This window comes from Periplaneta americana, chromosome 8 (assembly GCF_040183065.1).
Source record: "Periplaneta americana isolate PAMFEO1 chromosome 8, P.americana_PAMFEO1_priV1, whole genome shotgun sequence".
NCBI classification, from domain to species: Eukaryota; Metazoa; Arthropoda; class Insecta; order Blattodea; family Blattidae; genus Periplaneta; species Periplaneta americana.
The window spans coordinates 141,988,297-142,007,700 of record NC_091124.1 but is presented as its reverse complement, the minus strand read 5'-3'; the positions used below and the strand labels follow the sequence as shown (position 1 = coordinate 142,007,700).

Sequence of the window (19,404 nt, the reverse complement as noted above, 5' to 3'; positions counted from 1 at the left end):
TGAACATTATCTTTCACTTTCCTCTATTAAGAATGTTATTTTGCCTGGTGACACATTCAGCATCTGAAACTAAATAATCAACTAATTTGTCTCTCAGTTCATAAATTCTGCTTGCAGCAATATTTGACCCTAACCTACCTATTGAATGAAAGTCTGTATCATCTCTATTGTTCTTCACTCTCCCTCTATTTCCTCTCCATTCGCCAAACTCCTGTCAACCAATGTTGGTGGTGAATAGCTGTTGCTGGCCTCTGTCCTCAGCAAGCACAATGTACGATGAAAGAGTAATGGAACGGAGAAAAATTCTCTCTGGCACCGGGATTTGAACCCGGGTTTTCAGCTCTACGTGCTGATGCTTTATCCACTAAGCCACACTGGATACTGATCCCGGTGTCGAACAGAAGCATCAGCACGTAGAGCTGAAAATCTGGGTTCAAATCCCGGTGCTGGAGAGAATTTTTCTCTGTTCCATTACTCTTTAATTCTGTCCGACATCGGGATGGGTATCCGGTGTGGCTTAGTGGATAAAGCATCAGCACGTAGAGCTGAAAACCCGGGTTCAAGTCCCGGTGCCGGAGAGAATTTTTCTCCGTTCCATTACTCTTTCATTGTATGATGACACAGAATATCTGCATGGAAATATCATATGTACTTCGGTACATTAAAATAATACATAAGCACAATGTAGCTTTAGCTATAGCTTCTGTTGTTTGTACAGATCAAGATAAGGACTGTCTGTACACTCTTCACCGGCTTGCAAGAATACCAAAACTATTTTCAATCGTTCTTCTTGCCCTCGATAGTCTATAATTGAAAATGTTTTTTTTACCCAAATATTTACCTGGGCATGGCCTCATCATGTATTCCCTTAATGGAAAATCCTCGTCTTCTACGAAGAAATGGGGCATTGTTATGTCACTACAGCTACACTACATTATGTCCAGACACTCCTCCACTCTTCCTACAGAGTTGCGCAGGAGATCGGATGAGTCTATTTACGAATTATAGGAGAATGGATTAGCCTTTGCCTTGAACTTGGTAGACACACACCCGACCTTCCCTTCTACTCCTACTCCTTCCACAGAAACGTTGTTTCCCTACTGCGCATTGCGAATATCTTGACAGAATGCATGAGCTGTACTAGGAAGTATAGAAGAAGCAATGGTAAAGTACGCTGTTCTAATGCACGTCCCATGACCTTATTTTAGCCTAAATATTCCTGCATTGTTTTCTGATCCACATCCACCTAGGCCCTATATCAGCCCAGATGAACTTGTAATCTGAGTAACAACATGCCAGCAACACTAAACTAAAATGTTGTTTAAAATTATTGTAAAGGTTCCCGAATGGGGTGGACATTTAATTTCAACACGCTTCCCGTCAATCGCCCCTAGAGTGTTAGGGAAGTTTCATTTTCTGAAAAATCTTTTGCTGATTGTTATTCATTCTTCATACAATGATGGTTTAAGTACAAAGGGCAGAATACTTCCCAAATTGTTTGAGAAATCTACACTTGAAATACCAACTCTAAATTCCCAGCTTAAATTTAGAAATGACCCTCCATGTGCCAAATATTTAAGTGACATTGCTAAGCAAAGTTCTGGACACAAAAATTCCCCGGCGACTTCGCTTCAACAGTTTAAGATTCACAAGTGATAATGGTTTATTGAATATTAATGTGATTCCATCCGTGTGTACTTGAACATTTCCTGGTCATTTACTTCCATGTGTTGAACTATGGTAGCAAAAGCACCATGCTGATTTCGTTCTTTGTTTATTGGGCGAATCCACCATCTGGAATATAAACAGTATTACATTATATTCAGTTAATATAAATATATGGCTAAACTAGTGCTTATAGTAAGTTATGTGCAGGGCCACCGACAGAATTTATGGGCCCCTATGCAATACTGTACTCAGACCCCCGTTGAAAAAAGTAACAATTACAAATTACCAGTTATTCTAACCATAATAATTATTTGCAGAATAAATAAGAGATAACCCCATACATAGATACGAACTTAAAAATATACACTTTTATTACATTGAAAACTTTTAGCAAAACTTCACATTAGCACAATATATTATATTCATAAAACTTTATTCCTAAACAGCTGTAATTTCTAACTTGCAGTCCGACATCAACAAACAACTCTCCTTGAATTCACTGATGCAGAATCATCAATTATATCATCAAAATTTAAAGACCTAGCAAGATCGCTCTCCAGACTAAGGAGGCAAAGGTCACTCAGACGTTCTTGACACACTGTTTATCTGAATAGAATTTTTATTTCCTTCATTTTGCTGAAAGATCTTTCAGCATCAGCAACTGGACAGGAATTTTATAGAATATTGTAATGGTTATACAAATATTTGGAAATCAACTGTACAGTTTTAATTTCCTCAGACTATTTAGGAGATTTATAGGTTTCAGTGGGGCTGGCCCTAAATTAGAGGCCTGAATTGATTTTAAATATTTCAGCTCATCACTGTTCTCATTGTTAATGTCGCCATAATATTTTTCACGCAGTCTAGCACTCATATTAATATCTTCCAATTTTTTCTTTCTGTCCTTATGCTTCTAAGGTCCCGACTTATGCCTGTACTTGTCCATTGTGCAGTTAAACTATAACCGGTAATACTAATAAACGGAATTCACTAGACAAACGACAACGAAAGTTTCGACATGAAACATACAATATACTGAAAAGGAAACGTATCCTGCGACTTTGGTTTGGGAGACACCACTAACATATTGCTGTGGGCCAGTGGTTGGTAGTTAAAAAGGACAAGCCAATAAATAATTGAACATGTTCGGTACAAGTGACGGGAAGATAGTTCAGGCAAATGTAGGGGCCCTCAATTGTCGTGTCGATGAATGTTAATGCGGGAAACCGATATTCTATTATATAAAAGTCAAATATTTATATATGAAGTGGTAATTTGTATTAATTCTACTATTGTTGAGTTAATATGTCAAATTTATGTAACAAATGTTCTTACAAAATTTTATAGTACCCATATGTATCTACGAATAATTATTCATGATATTAAAAAGTAATCAGACTCACTTAATCTGACGGGCCCTTACTGCTCACGGGCCCATATGCACTCGCCCTCTTTGCCCCCTCTTCTCGGCGGCCCTGAATTTATGTGTAACAAGTATAACATGATACACACAAAATAAAGTACCGGTAAATAATGATAAATATATTTTTTGTTAAGAAAAAATTCAGGGTATGCGACACATCACCTGCACCCATGCACGCTACACCCCTGGTAGCGCTACTTCCGGTTTATTACGGGAAATGGTACTACCACCAACCGATTCTTTACATAGGTTCTGGTTATCAAAATTTTTTTATAAACAACCAATATATAGGTTTTGAGAAAAAAGGCTCATACAGGTGGTCTGAAACACCCGGTACATGGAATTATCACTGCATGAACACATGGATTCATTCACAAAACAACGCTTAACGTTAATATAGGGGTGTAGTATCATGTGACAGGTTAGATTAGGTTTGATTAGGTGTGTATTATGTGACAGGTTAGATTAGATTTGATTAGGTGTATAGTATTATCTGAGAGGTTAGGTTTGGTTTGATTAGGTGTGTAGTATTATCTGCGTTGGTGACACTGAAACCAACTGTCGCATTAAGGAAATATGACTGTATACTTCATTCACGCAAGACGATATTCGTATATAAGTAAGGTACGTATTTAGGGTGGGTTGGGTGGGTATACAGCTCTCCCAGTAATCACATCAATTTATAATAATCAATACTATAAATCCAAGGCATTTTCAAGGTATTGTTGTAAGTTCCTATAGTGGCCGGGACATAAGTAACCTTCAACTAAATAAATTCCTGTTCTAGGTTATACTTTTCGAACATGTTTAAATTAAAATGCACAGTACAAATTCATTGTGTTAACAAAAAAATGTTTATTGTGATATCAGGGATGATAACGAATCTATTTTGACATGGGAGGAATGCAGCCTTAGGGTTCATATTCGTTAAAAGGTATTTAATATCTCTCTAATATACTGTAGCCAAACTTCATTGTTTAATCTTATCATTGTGTCTCATTCATTTTAGATTTCCATTCAGCAGACCACACATTCTGCATCAATGGGTAGCTGCAGTTAAAAGGTAAAAGTGGACTCCCACAAAAAACAGTTTTTTTGTGTAGTGAACATTTCACAAAAGAAAGTTACGAAGCTCAGCTGTCATCAGGTAGATGGTACTTAAAGGAAGATGCAGTGCACGAGTTATTTAAGGGGAGAAGATGGTATTTTTTAAAACTTTTTTCCTATTTGGTGTAAAATATTAATTTTTTGTGTGTAGAGAGCTCATAGCTGTAGCAACTCAACCAAATATAAATATTTTGAAAAAAAAAAATCGGGGGGGGCCAAATTTGAAAAAAATATACCCAATGCAGGATTGTACTAAAACCGATATATCTAAAGATATAAAGATAGATTCAAACGGTTTTTTGCAATGTATTTGCAAAAGCATGTTCTACAAACTGTCTGTAACAGAATTTTGATATTAGTCCCTACGTTTGTAAAATAAACAATTAAAATTTAATAACAATTTTCTGATTTCCTTTCTTGCAAACAAACGGACGTAATTTTAAAATGAAATAAATTAACAAAATTCTGTTACAGAGAAAAGTTTCCTAATCATCTAAAGAATATGTGTTATAAATTTCATGCATGTATCTTTAATAGTTCAGAAATTATATCCATTTTTGTCTGGCAATGTAGCAAAAAAAAAGAAGTTACTGCTGGAAACCGATAAAAGCGGGCGTGTGATTTAAAAATCCATAGCGCAGGAAGTTTAAAAATGACGTCTCAACATCCGATAAGGGCACAAATACCCACAATGTGTTATGCTATGCATTCCACACATATCAAAGAGTATTTTAAGGAAAAAAATTTTTTTTTTTTTTTTTGAAAATTTAATTTACCGGAAACAACAATAAAAGTTGGCGAGTGATTTAAAAATCCATAACGCAGGAAGTTTAAAAATGGCGACTCAACATGCGATAAGGGCACAAATACCCGCAAAATGTTATGCTATGCATTCCACACATATCACGAGTATCTTAAAGACTTTTTTCTTAATTTACTCATTTTTCATCAAAAAATACCATCCTCTCCCCTTAACTATCCATAACGAATGGATAAAGTTGTAAAAAGGAGAAGGCCTCTTATTCGGAATACTTCAGTTGTACCAGAGAAGATAAATACCTTTCTCATTGTTCTTACGTTTTTATATAGCCTAATGCAACAGTCTTGTTATTTTGAGTATTGGCTCTTCATGAAGGTAAGAGAGAGTCTCATAGCCTACTGTTACATAACATTGCTCACATCAAATTTTTTTTTATATTACAGAAATTAAGAACTATCCAGGACTCAGTACATTCTAACTCAAATCATGAAAATGATGCCAGTTCATCAGACACACTAACAATGTCAAGTGACAGACCACCTACAACTGCACCAGAAAGCCCCAAGAAACAGATAGTGAAAAGAAAAGTGAAGACACAGCAGCAAAAATTGCAATGCAAGAATGTTAGGATTACAACAATGAAGGAACTACTTAAAGAACTAAAGAGTAAGACTAACACTGCACCTGAAGTAAATATTGTTACATAATTATTTTAGTGAATTTCCATTAAAACTATTACAAAATGAAGTCATAATAAAGATGTAAAAAAGAATGGTGTCAGGTACACCGAAGCTATCAAGCAATTTCTCTTACTCTTTTACTCTTTATTTTTATTCACCTAAAGCTTGTAGATAAGTTATGTTAGAACTATGTTTAAATTGCCTCACCCAAATAGATTGAATAGTTACTTATCTAAATTTAAATGTGAGCCAGGTTTCATAAATGAGGTGTGTGAATATATGAAAGCTAATATTTCAGAAAAACCATGGCTTAAAGACTGCACACTTATAATTGATTATTGATTCTATGTCACTGAGAAAACAAATTCATTGGGACACTACACATTCGCGGTACTCTGGTTATGTTGAATTAGCTGGACTTGTAGACGAGAAAGATGTATTAGCTACAGAAGCATTGGTGTTTATGACAATTTCGATTAAACATAATTTTAAATGTCCAGTTGCATATTTTTTTTACTGACAAAGTAAATTCTAATGTCCAGGCACAGCTTTTGAATATATGCTTAACTAAATTGCATGTAATAGATATTAAAATATGATCAATTACATGTGATGGTTTATATGCCAATATCACCACACTCACTGCTTTAGGATGCAATTTTTCTGCCCATGACTTGAAATGTTACTTTGTACATCCAAACATGGGTAAGGTTTGACTCTTGTCATATAGCAAAATTAGGTAAGGGTTGTTTAGCAGAGAAGTCCTCTTTGACGTGAGAGAAAGGTTCAATACAATGGAAATATATTCCATGTTGAATCTTTCGTACTCTACTTTTAACACTTTAATATAAATAATTGATTAAAAGGCGATCTTACTCGTGTTAATTATGTAAGCATGTGTGGCTTACAGCTGTTTCGGTGTTACTTGACACCATCCTCAGAGCCTACTAGATCTCGGTGCTACCTCAACTTCGCTGCCTGTTGTGTGGGTGCGTTCGTGTGATGAAGAGTTGTGTCAAATAGTGTGTGTGTTCTGAAATTGATTTGTGTGTTGAGAATTTGATTAGGGTGTGTTTTAGTGTGTCTGTATATTTCATATTGTTCTAGTGTGTTGAGTTTTTGGTTTTTGGGTTGTATGTATAGGATTTCCATGTCTGTATTTATGTTATTGTATGTGTGGTTAGCATTAGTTATGTGTTCGGCATATGTAGATGTATTGTGTCCTCTGGTTATTGCTTTAATGTGTTCTTTGTATCGAGTTTGGAATGATCTGCCTGTCTGTCCAATGTAGAAACTGTCGCAACTATTGCATGTGAGTTTGTATACGCGTGTGTGGTTGTATTTATTTGTTTGTGTTGTTTGTGTGTTGAGATGTCTTTGTAGTGTGTTTTCTTTTCTGTATGCTATGTTGTATTTTTGTTTTCTGAATGAGGATGCGATCTTGTGTGTGTTTTTGTTTTCGTATGTTAGTGTGATGTATTTCTTGTGTTCTTGTGTTTGTGTTGTGTTTTGTGTTTGTTGAGTTTTTTATTTTGTCTTCCTTGTAATGTTTATTAGGTTTGGGTTGTAACTATTTTCTTGTGCTATGTATTTGATTGTGTTCACTTCTTCATTGTAGTGTTGTTGGCTCATGGGTATGTTGAGTAATCTGTGTACCTTTGTCTTGAATGCAGAATGTTTGTGTTGTGTGGGGTCATTATGAATTTACATGAGATACAAGAGTAGAAAGGGTTAAAATTTGCTAATAAACTCTCAGGCGCTCATGTAAACTGGAGAAATCAGAATGTTAGATTAGCTGTGCAAACTTTTAAGTCCTACCGTCGCTGATGCTATTGATTGATTACACTGGCCAACACACATTTTGGTGCCTCCAATGTCCGACCTGTTCCTAAGTATATTCGACTCGCTGATTCCAAAAATGGCACCAGTTTTTCCCTATCAGCTCTAGTTCTTGAGATACAGCATAAATGCCATGTACCTCTATTCACTCCAGTCGGTCGTCAAAATTCAATATATTTTGTGGTATTGTTTTAATTAATCTCTTTGTAGCATAACAGAAACAGATTAAAAATTATAATAAACGTGAAATACGCTAAATTTAATCATTTGAAACGAAAAGCACGAGTTTAAGATACAAATATTCCAATCATTCAATACAGAAGTGGCTCCTTTTGTAGTAGGACTTCCAAGTGTGGGATCTGCCAGGACAATCATGCATAATGTTCCAACAGTAATCTGTCATCATGTGTGCATCCCGTCTTCCTTGGTATCTGTCTCCTATTGTTTTTATTTATTAGTGAAATCTTTCACCCGGTTCTTCGCGTAAGTCACCAAGATTCTCTGGAAAATGATCTAAGTGAATGTGCAGAATATGAACTTTAATGCTCATTTTACATTCAAGTCTGTTGAAATGAAAGAACATCTCTTCTAATTTAGTATAGTTGCCTGCTTTCTTGTTGCCAAGTAAGTTTTCACAAGAAGAACAAATGAAGATCAGGCACAAGATTAGATTTCATTAATTGATTCTATGAAATGTGGTCATTTATGAGCTATCTGATCGTTGACCATCGGAAATTTATGCTTCAATTTTTCTGTCGTAAGTCCAGGCATTTTATGCTTTATGTATTCAAAACACGAAACATTATTATTCACAGCCTTTAATTTATATTTTATGTGTAATGGTCACAGAATGATTCTGTCTCGCGCTATCAAAGGTGCATTTATAACAATGTACTCTCTAACCACAATATCTTTCCTTGGAGGCCAATCCTTTTTTATCCAATGAATATGTTTGGCCCTACTATCCCAAAGGCATAGAAAGTAAGGATATTCTGACTAGCCACTTCGTTGACTAAGAAGAAAATGAACCATCTTCAAGTCTGCATAGATGCTCGTGGTAATTTACGTATTTATTTATTCTTAATTAGCTAGTGAATACAAAACTTTTCACATTTAATACAGTTATAACAAAGTCAAGCATAATACAAATTGTATCAATTAATTTTTGTTCTTAATTTCGAGATTTTCCTAACACATTTTAAGATGTATTTGTGATTTTATAGCACCGTCAAACGGGGTGATACTGAAAATTAGTGGCTTTTTGTGTTTCAGTGTTGGTAGAAGCTTGCTGCTGAGACTTTCTCTTTCATTTCCAATATATTTGTAATATTTATTACATTACTCTACATGCTTCTGCATTCAAAAGTCAGAGTTATTACATTCACTGCTCAGACATTATCAGTAAACAGTGAAGCTAATGAATTTTTCGTACTGAATACGTCGCTATTGTACAAAACATTTTTCGTATACTGTGGGAAATGTCATATTACAATTTCTTACGCTTGTGGAGTGTCGCCTTCTTGGGTCTATGATCTTCCATGGAGCAGATTCCCTGTTTCTCCAGATATTCCTCTATTTTCAGGTTATCCATGCTCTCAACTACCACAGAATGCCAGAGTTTCTCGAACTCATCGTCCATAGGCAGAGCTGCTGTCTTGTTTGTGAAGAACACAATCTTCTTCTTGTCAATCGGTCGCGAGATGTATAATGATCTCATTCTGCAGAGCCTTGAGGGTTTTATTACAATGTGGCAAAGATTCCTGAACGTCTTCCAACAGAATTCCTTCAAGACTCTTCAAGTCTTGTTGCGTCAACAAACGCAGTTGATTCCGGTAGTAGGCCAATATTTTGAATTTTAAAAATAAAATATTTCCTCCAAAGCCAGTGTTTGAGGGAATGTCCCCATAACACTGGCAGCATTCCCACGCTGGATAGCAATAGCGATTCTTTGTCTCAAGAAATCAGTCGTCCTGGAATCTCCATTGAACGCTTGCAACTTTTTCCTGATGTCTGAAACCAGCATTTTAGCCTCTGAGCACCAAGGTCCCAACGTCTCAACAACAAAAACAGAACAAGTATCTGTCCTGGAGATCCCGATACTTATTCCTTTTGATGCTCACTGCGGATGTTGCAGCAGAACCAGCAACTTTGGAGGTGGCAGGCAAATGGGATGGTGCTAAAGTGTCAACACAAGCGGCATCCTGTAGCAGAGATTTTCCATGAGACCAGGGTATCAAGGTCAATCCATCTGGTCTTTTTCCATCAGAACGGCAGATTCCAATAGGTTCCAGGATTGATGGAAAATCAGCAGAGACAAGTGCCCTTTTAATGATGTCATTTAATTGAAAGTGCCTGGAAAATCTCCCGGTATTTTTGGGGCAACTTAAGCCATGGTGACCATAGGGGTCAATAGTGGCCCACAAAGACATTTATGTGGGAAACAAATCTTGGACCCGAGTCTTAAGGCGACAGCAATTTTAAAGGACCTATTGTCCATTAATGTGCCTATATTGGAAGATGGTATTGTCTGAAGCCAAGATCCTGATTCCTTCTGTCGTATTGCATGGTATCTAGCTTGATCGACCTCAGACGATGACGACGCTAGTAGAGCCTGGTAGATATCAGAGGCATGGATGTGGTCCCATTGTTTCCGAATATCACGAGAAGCTGGGAGGTTGTTGTTTCCTGTAATGCTGAACCATTTATCCAAAGCCTCATTCACATAACAGATCCCGATTTCATCACCTTAATTGAGAGAATGGACTTGACGAAATCAAGGACTCCATATGCAGAAGCCAAGAAAGCATGAGACAAACATCACTCACATTCCGGATTCCAATACCTCCAAAGGCAATAGGCAGAGTGGCTAAAATCCAATTGTTATCTTCAAGACGTATACTGAGAATCGATTCCAGACAGTTTCTCAGTAGATCATCAGTCTCTTGAAGTAGGGATGGAAAAAGCCATAATGGGGTGGTGCGAAGAAAATATGTTAATTTAGGAATTAAATAACAGTTCTTTAAGAGAAAGTACGCTGTATGTATGGAAAGAGATTGCAGACCATCAAACAGTTGCTTCATAATTTCAAGCTTTTCACGCATACTTGACTCTACAGTGGGAAGAAAAATGGGAGATCCAAGGAGAGTCAAATTAGATCGAGATACTACCTTAATCCCTGGAGCTATATTATTGAATGCGGACACTACAGTATCGTCTTGTGTAGAGCATAAGTATAATTCGCATTTTTCAGGATTAATCTCCAACCCAATGGATCTACAGGAATCTATAAGTTTTTCAAGATCGGAAAGGACCATATCTGGATCCCCTCCCAAAGAACCGTCATCCAGGTAAAAGAGGTTCAAGGTACTATTCAAATGGGTAATGACAGAATTCAGGGTTAGACTAAATAGCAGTGGACCTATCGGATCACCTTGTTGGACTCCAGTCTGCGATGAAATGATGTCAGAATTGTAATACAGGTTAGATGGGTTTCTATACGCTTGCCACAAGAATGCATAGAGTTGAGGGATCTTGCTCTTAACAAGTTCAAGCATTGTGTCTCTTTCAAGGCAATTAAATGCATTTCTAAAATCGAACTTAAGAAGAACATTTTGACTGCCTTCGTTCTGATATAGAAATGAACGTACCGAGTGAATGATGGCTTCACATCCTTCAGTGGTGCCAAAACCAAGCTGCTGAGGGCGCAAATGTTTACTAACTTTCTCCTTAACAGAAGTGCAAGCTAACTTAGCCGATAATCTGCGAAAGGTATTTCCAACTGTGATTGGACGTATCCCGCCATTTTTCTTTTTGATGGCAATTAAAGATGCTCCATATAAAAGAGGACAGATTTCAGGATTAACTTTACCAGCCAACATTAGATTACATAATCTAGTAATAGCATTTAGGAGTCTCCTACCAAAATCTCCAGCAGATTTGGATGTGAGATCTTTTAAATGTTGGGGACGAATCCCATCAATACCAGATGCAGAGCCATTAGGAAAGGTTTTTATTCCTTGCAAAACCATATCTTGAGATACAGACAAACACACTTCATCGGTGGTAGGAGGATCTGGAAATGCCAAGGGCCATGATGGTGGAGGGTGTTTTTGTACTAAAGCCTCTTGTGTAACTCGTGAAGCACGAGCTACTCCTGAATCAGAAGATAGAATTCGAACAGCTCCCTTTATATCACTGTCTGCCACTTTAGCTTCAACAATGCGTGACCTAGAAAGTGTAGACTTATTCTTACGGGGAGGAACTTCCAGTGTAAAATCATTAATGTTCTCTTTGATTTTAGACACTAAAGATTTGTCAGAGTTCTTCTTTGATCGAACATGTATCCGAAGGGCGATATATGCAAAAAGCAGAAGCTCTTGCCAACATTCTTCACTATTTTCGGAAATACATTTATCAATAAGTTGAGTCAATTTTTCTGCCGCAAAGCTTCTAGCTCCTTTAGGAATTCTTCTTAAAACTCTTGTATTGAGTTTACAATTAGCAATCTTTTGATGGAAAAACTCAAAAGAAGTATTTTCTGAATTTAACAGAAGGTCGTCAGGAGGTTCATTGGGATGAGCCCTAGCCCAGTGTATTCACAGTCCTTTCAAGCCTTTGTAAGATTTAGCATCACTGCCAGTGCAAATTGGGCATGAGACTAATTCGACATAATTAGGGGCTGAGATATTATGGGTCCCACCTTTTGATGAACAAGATGGACAGAGCCAGGGGGAGTTAGACTCACCAAGGACTTTTACTTCATCACTGCATAAATAGACACGGCTACCATGGAACCAGCACTTACACTCTACACATAAAATTAAATTCACAAGTTCTACGATTATCGCAGAGTAGGCATTTAATGGATTCACTGGCATTCATGAACGAAGATATGAATCAGGTTAAATAAAACAAACATACAGCAACGTGTTGCTAACGAATATCAATAAACTCTTGCAGAATGAAAATGTCAATATTTCATTAACCTACTTAATAGTTCAATTCACGAACACATCCACAATTACAGTTCACAATTAATTATGCCATATAAATTCAAGAGATTAACTTCCTATTCAACGTAGGAAGATAGGAAAAGCGTTGCTAACGAAAATAATTAAACACACACGAATGAATAAAATGACCAGATGTCAATAAAATATTTAGTAATTTAAAATATTTGGTAATTTATCTTTTCCAACACTAAAGAGAAGACATTGTACTCTTCTTTCATCATACTGTAGTGACCGATTGCAATGGAGGTATATTTGTTGCCATTGTTTAAAAGAACACATTTCAAACTACGTTTTGAACTGTCAATTAAAAGAAGTCATTCACTAGGGGTATATTCTGATACACCCATTTTCTTCAGAAGGCCTCTGAAGTTGCTGTAGAATACTATGTTTTTGTCTTCAGTAAAAAAGAAAGAAAGCGGCAAATCTCTTTCTCTCCTTTGGTAAAATATGATTTTCATTCCAGGCTAAAGTACATTCTTTTTCTTTAGTCTGGAGGCCAGCAATTCAGAAGACTCCTTAGAAAGATTTAGTCCCTAATCAGGTCACTCAACTCTTTCTGGTCAAAGCGTTCATATGTGAAGCTGTTTAAAAATCACTGTAGCTGCGCCACTTTCTTTACCTTGTGCTATATCAGATATATAAGATCCATACTCTGAGAACCGTGGTAACTCATGGCAGGGTGGAATTGAGGACCATTTTTGCAAAACTTGCTAAGTGAAAAAATTAAATTTTACAGGAGAGACAAAACGCTACTGGGTATTCATTTCAAAGTGTGTCATGACGTCACTGTTGTTGGGTCACCGATTTGAAGCGAGTTTCAGCTTATATGTTAGAGAAGTTGCCTATTATTTAAGGCGTTCTTCAATCTGAACTTGAGAACGTGTACGGTATAACTTGAACGTCGTAGCAACAGATGGCGGTCTGTACAGTCTGTGTGCTACCATAACCTCTTTCGAACTGTGTTTTTCGCCGGCAAGTCGTACGCAGGGTATTTGTTATCATTGGTTGCATACGGTAACATTCCACAACACAAATCAAATGCTCCGTGTTCATGTTGACCGTCGAAGTTAATGTCAACAAATGCGTAAGTAATCGTCTTAACCCTCTCCCCATATCCCGACAGTATGTATTTCCAAACAGTTCACATTCCTGCCACTACTGGCATTACCGTACGTATCGGTACGTACTCTTCAGAATGAACGCTGTACTTGCTAGGCAACTTCTCTGCCTCTTAGGTTATACACCTCTGCAGAAATGTAGGAAGATTGAATTCTCTAGGCTCATCGGCTAGCCACATGACGGCATACAGCGAGCCATGACACATTTTGAACTGAACACCCAGTATATAAGCAAGTTTTGCTGTATCTCTCACTTATAGCAGAAAGCAAGTTTTGAAAAAACGATCACACTTTGACACATTACAATGAAGAGAAATAACCCAATTTTACTAAGACGCCTTGAACATCATGTAGAGGCCTGCCTTATGTTAACGAATCCATCAAAATCTCAATTTTGAAAATTTTGCAGTTAGCAGGTTTTGCAAAAACGGTCCTCAATTGTAAAAGATGCGAGTAAGACACAGATCTCATAGCTAAAGGTGATCAGGATATGATTATTTCAATTGAGTTCTGTGATATTAGCAATAAAAAATAAGCCATCAAAATGATTTTTTGGTTCCAGGAAAACCATCTAGATGTTTTTACAGATAATTTTGTAAGAAAACAGAATTATGATATAGGTACCGGTATACTATATAATTATTAATTAACAATATCTACGAAACTAGAGCTGATATGGCCTAGCTAATGTGATTTTCTGAATCAGCACATCAACTAACCCTAAGAACAGGTGTAAAAACCAAGGCACCAAGAAAAAAGTTATTTTTTGTTGGCCTGTGTTATTTAAGGATGATTAGTCATGAGTCTTTTCAGGGTTTTGAAGCAACAATTGAATTTATAAGATACAGGGACAGATTGCTCGACATTTTAAATTCCAGGAACCCTTTCTCTTCTTGTTATAAAAAGTTACTATCATTGAATAATGAAAACTATTGGAAAGAATTATTTCATGAATCTAAAATCATTGATGATTGATGGTATTCCACTATTGCCGCATCCAAGAAAAATGTTTGTATTAGGATATATTGTCTGTATCACTTCTATTGAAAACATTGCCATTGGTATTTTGAAAAGACAAGATAATTCTTTAAAATATTTATTAACATATAAATTTTGCCAGGACCACCTTGAATTACTTTTTTCATGCATCCGGGCAAGAGGTGGGAGGAATAATAATCCTAACACGCTCCAATTCAAGTGGGCACTGAGAAAATTATTGTTCAGAAATGCTGTTACTGCTAGTGGTAACTGCCTAAATATGGAGCACTCAAACACAGAGTCAGTGCTGGAGTTTAATAGTAATAACAGAATCTTAACTCAAACTTCTACATCATGTGATCTTAGCAGTGATACAGAGATTATCCAGCTTGTAAACAGTTTAGATTCACACACTTTAAGTAGCTTCCAAGAAAATATATTATGTTACATTGCTGACAGTATACTTAAAAAACTTCTTGAGTAAATTAACTGTGAACACTGTCAGGTAATGTGTGTTAATCAACAAACATTTCAAAGCATCACAATTACACCATGTTGCCTTGCATTTTTCAATTTCATAAATTTGTATCCTATCAAGGAGTGGACTTATAGATCTGTCAGATGATGTGTTTGTGATTGTAGAACATGTTGAGAAAGCTTTTCAGATTTACATTATTCAACAGAATATGATAAGTACCATATGTGAAATATTGATAAGTACATTACCGATACTTGCTTTGTCATACAAAAACTGCTGGGTTTAGGTAAGCCTCCATTTACTTCCTTCCATCCTCCTACAGAAGAACTGAGATATGAAAATACCCACGAAATAAAAATTATAAAGGCAGTCATTCAAATGTTTAAGGAGTTAGGTACCCTACAGCTTACAGCAGTAAAATTTTGGAAATATTCAAAATTTTTTTCCTCCATTACTATATCTTGTACAATAATAAAAATTAGTATGTGTAAAACACTGTCCTTCTGCTATATGAAAAAATATTTTTATGATTTAAAAAAATATTTACATTTTTTTTTTTTTTTTTTCAAAATTCAGTTCACTGTGCAGTGCTGAAGCGTTTCCCACATAACTAAAAAACTAGCCAACATTCTGTGATGAAATTTTTTGTGTGTATTTATGCATGTCATATCTACAATATGATGCAAGATCATTTCTCTACCTTTGATGGATTGTCTGATAAAAAATAAATCCGTTTAAAAAATGGTCAAATATCAATACTTTCTTCTAACACACAATAAAAAAATATTATTTATTAAGGGATGTAGTTGAAAGAGCAATAAAATAAAAAGAGAGAACATGATCAAGTTAACATGTTTATGAGTTATGAGGGAAATGCTTCATCATTGCGCAGTAAATTGAATTTTGCAAAAAAAAAAAAAATAAAAAAAAAAAATAATAATAATAATAATAATATTTTTAAATCGTGAAAATATTTTTTTTTTCATATAGCAGAGAACAGTGTTTTACACATACCAATTTTCATTATTGTACAAGATACAGTAATGGAGGAAAAAAATGTTGAATATTTCCAAAAATTTTACTGCTGTAAGCTGTACCTAACCCCTTAAACACTGGCTTAAAACATTTTGCTACAAAGTTCACATTGAAGGTTGCTAAAGGAAATGCCACCGCCATAAGGAGCAAATTAACAAAACAGATATTGTTCCAACATGTGTATCTTTGTGGAATAATAGCATTTTAACTATATCTATACAGATTTTGTGTTAGATATTAACAAATAAAATGCATTGTGATATTTTGAATAGTATATTTTTCTCCTTATATTGTCTGTGTATTGATTTAATGTAAGGCTATGGTAAAACCCAAATTCCTTTCAAGAATGAGTCCTTATTTAAGTGGATTATAATGTCAAATTGTTTGTAAGATGTATTAAAAATAATTTCTTGATCTTTAAAGATTTTGAAGAGTGTCTAAACTGTATGTGTGAAATATCTCAGAGCAGTTTCAAAATAAATTAACTGATGAAGTATATGTGAAGCTGAATATTGCCCCTCAGACCAGACATGACTAGTCGCACAGTTCTTATGTTACAGTGCTCCATCCAGTTTATCTTATAAGTCTATGGGTTATCCTCACTGTCTACATTCCCTGCCACTTGATAGCACTGAGACATGAATCATTTGCCTCCCTTATCGTAAACTTTCCAGTATTGTTGTTAAAGAGTATATGCTTATACTGTATGCTGGTGCTATTTCTGTCGCCAACAGAAATATAACACTGCTTTGTGAGACTACAACACTTAAGAGATAGCAACTGATAAGAATGCAGGTCGGTCTTGAACTGATTGAGAGGTAATGCAAGTGCCAGTGTTGCCACACGTATAATATTCTCAATATCACTTTTCATATTATGCATGGTGCCTCGAAAAACCCCACAACACAGTTTGAGGGTTATGCATTTCTTTTAAACAGATTTTTTTGTTTCCCCAAATCGTTGTACTTCGTGACTTAAGGGTTTTCTCAAAAAACCAAGTCAATTGCTTTCGAGTGAGCACACCTAAACTTTTATATTTATATATTTATGCAATAGAGAAGAAAACAAATTATTGTATGCACATCGGAAAGCATTTCAGTGAGATTTTTGTCATGCTCCTGAAGTGGTATGTGAATGTATGTAAGCCACTGAAAATAACACTATTAATTCTAAAATATATGTCTCTCAAAATATTGTTGTTCATGTTCAGAAATGTGTTATTGCGAAATTGTATCTATGTAATCATGTTGCCGATGTAGTATGTTAAGCATTGTAGAAAGAGCAATCTCTTAATTCCTAAAATAATATGTCTCTTAGAATATTATTGTTCATGTCAAACAATGACTTCTCGTGAAATTATACTGTACCTTTCTCTATTCTGTATATAAAATAAAAAATAATGTAATTAATATCATCTGAATTTGTAAGATTTGTAAGATTAGAATTTGTAAGATTTCTAAAGTCATATTAAAAAAAAAAGATATAATACAGTATAAGCAAGCATACAGCAGTCAAGGGGTAAACAAATCTTCCAATTTAAATAATTTAATTAATTAATGAAATTATATATACGTATATAGGCCTATTGATTCTTGGTACGACCGACAGAGAGAAATTTTGACCCACTACGACACACCAATGGATTCAGACTGGAACAAAGGAATTACCTATTTATCGTCAGCTGTCTGAAGTTCAAGTGAAAACATATATATATAGGGTAAAGTTGCCTAATTTCGTGATAGGTTTTTTTTACTGAATATCACAGGATTGCATATCTTGCTAAGTAGTTCACTGGTGCCTCAGAAGTAGGCGAAAGATGCACTATTGCGAGAAAGATGTCTAGTGCTATTGTCGAACGGCAAAGCATTGGCTGACATTTTTTTTATCAATCATAAGAAAACTTTATTATACAATTATGTACAATACAATTGTGCTTAAAAATTATAAATACTGTGCTATAAAAGCACACAAGAAACATGTATGGAGGTTGCAGTCCTGTGACTGTCCTCTGGCAATATGTGAAACAAAACAAAAATGCTAATCTTCAAACAATAGATCTGAGTGTCTTTTTCTTTTTAATCTTCTTATTTGGCGAGGCGGTGGAAGTTGTTCTGGGATGGTATTAAGCAGTTCATTTTGATGGTTAACCATTGAACGATGAAGTTGTATGTAGTAGCTGCGCAGGGTGGATTCAATTGTAGGCACGTTCAAGTCTTTGTGTAGGTTGTCATTGTGGATGTACCAGGATGCATCCATGATTAGACGAAGGACCTGCTTCTGAATAGTCTGAATTCGTCTGATTTGGGAATTGGATGCAGATCCATACCACAGCCATACATCCATATAGGTCTGATCAATGAAATTTTAAAAAAGTATCACGGGATTAGGAGTATCACGGAATTAGGCAACTTTACTCTGCATGAAATTACGTGAATGTCAGCACAGTTTCAAATCAATGTACAGATCTTATAATTATTTTATATCTGTCTCTGTACAACATCACATTTTACGATGTTGAGGAAAGGATATGGCAGATGCTCACGAATAAGATAAGCCACTTGAAATTAAACGGTCACTGATCTGCAGAGATAAAATGTAAGATCTGTAAAACATTGAGTCAACACTTAGTTGGTTATAGGTATCGAGGGATATGGTTTTGTTTTGCTCAACTTCAAGACAATGCTACTCATTTAAAATTTTTGTGACTGTAGCCTTTATATATTTTTGTTTAATTTTACTTTGTTTATACTCATAGTTTGATTTTTTCTATTACCGGTACTTTATTTATACGCTCGTATTTCTGGTGGCGTGGAAGAGAAGGCCTATTGGTGTTAACTATATCAGATCAAATAAATAAATAAATGAAATTAAATAAACTGAAAAAAAATTAAATATATAAAATAACTAAATTATATTAAATAAATAAAATTTAATTAATAAAATAAAATAAACTAAATAAATAAATTAATTAAAAACCAGTTGACGTAACTCACGTGATGAAATGTTTTCTTTTCAGTGCCTGATCTACAACTGTTTTAAATTAAGTTGATCCTGGCAGGCATTTGGCTAAAATGTTTGTTAATTGATATAAGTGACGCTATGTGAAGATTCATCGTTATGGACGAGAAAAACTTAGTAAAGGCAATTCGTTTTGGTGTCTGTAGTTGAGTTTCCGAGATTTCTAAAATGTCTAACAACCTGTTTAAGTAAAAATAGTAGCAAAAAGGAAAGCCCGAGCAATGCCGGGTGCTTTCAGCTAGTACAATATAAAAATTACATTATTTTGTTTTCTTATAAAATAAAATG

The 19,404-nt window shown here is 35.4% G+C and overlaps 1 protein-coding gene across 2 annotated transcripts in view; it reads left to right on the top strand.

Moving 5' to 3' along the window:
* Positions 1-17,512, top strand: part of LOC138705114 (uncharacterized) — a 74,254-nt gene extending 56,742 nt beyond the window's left edge. Inside the window, exons 3-4 of one of the 2 annotated variants that reach the window (XR_011333621.1) lie at positions 4,101-4,154; positions 5,402-17,512. The gene's annotated coding sequence lies outside the window, so the exon portion shown is untranslated. The remainder of the gene's footprint in view (positions 1-4,100; positions 4,155-5,401) is intronic. The other variant, XM_069833754.1, reaches the window with a different exon arrangement.
* The last annotated feature ends 1,892 nt before the right edge of the window (positions 17,513-19,404 follow it).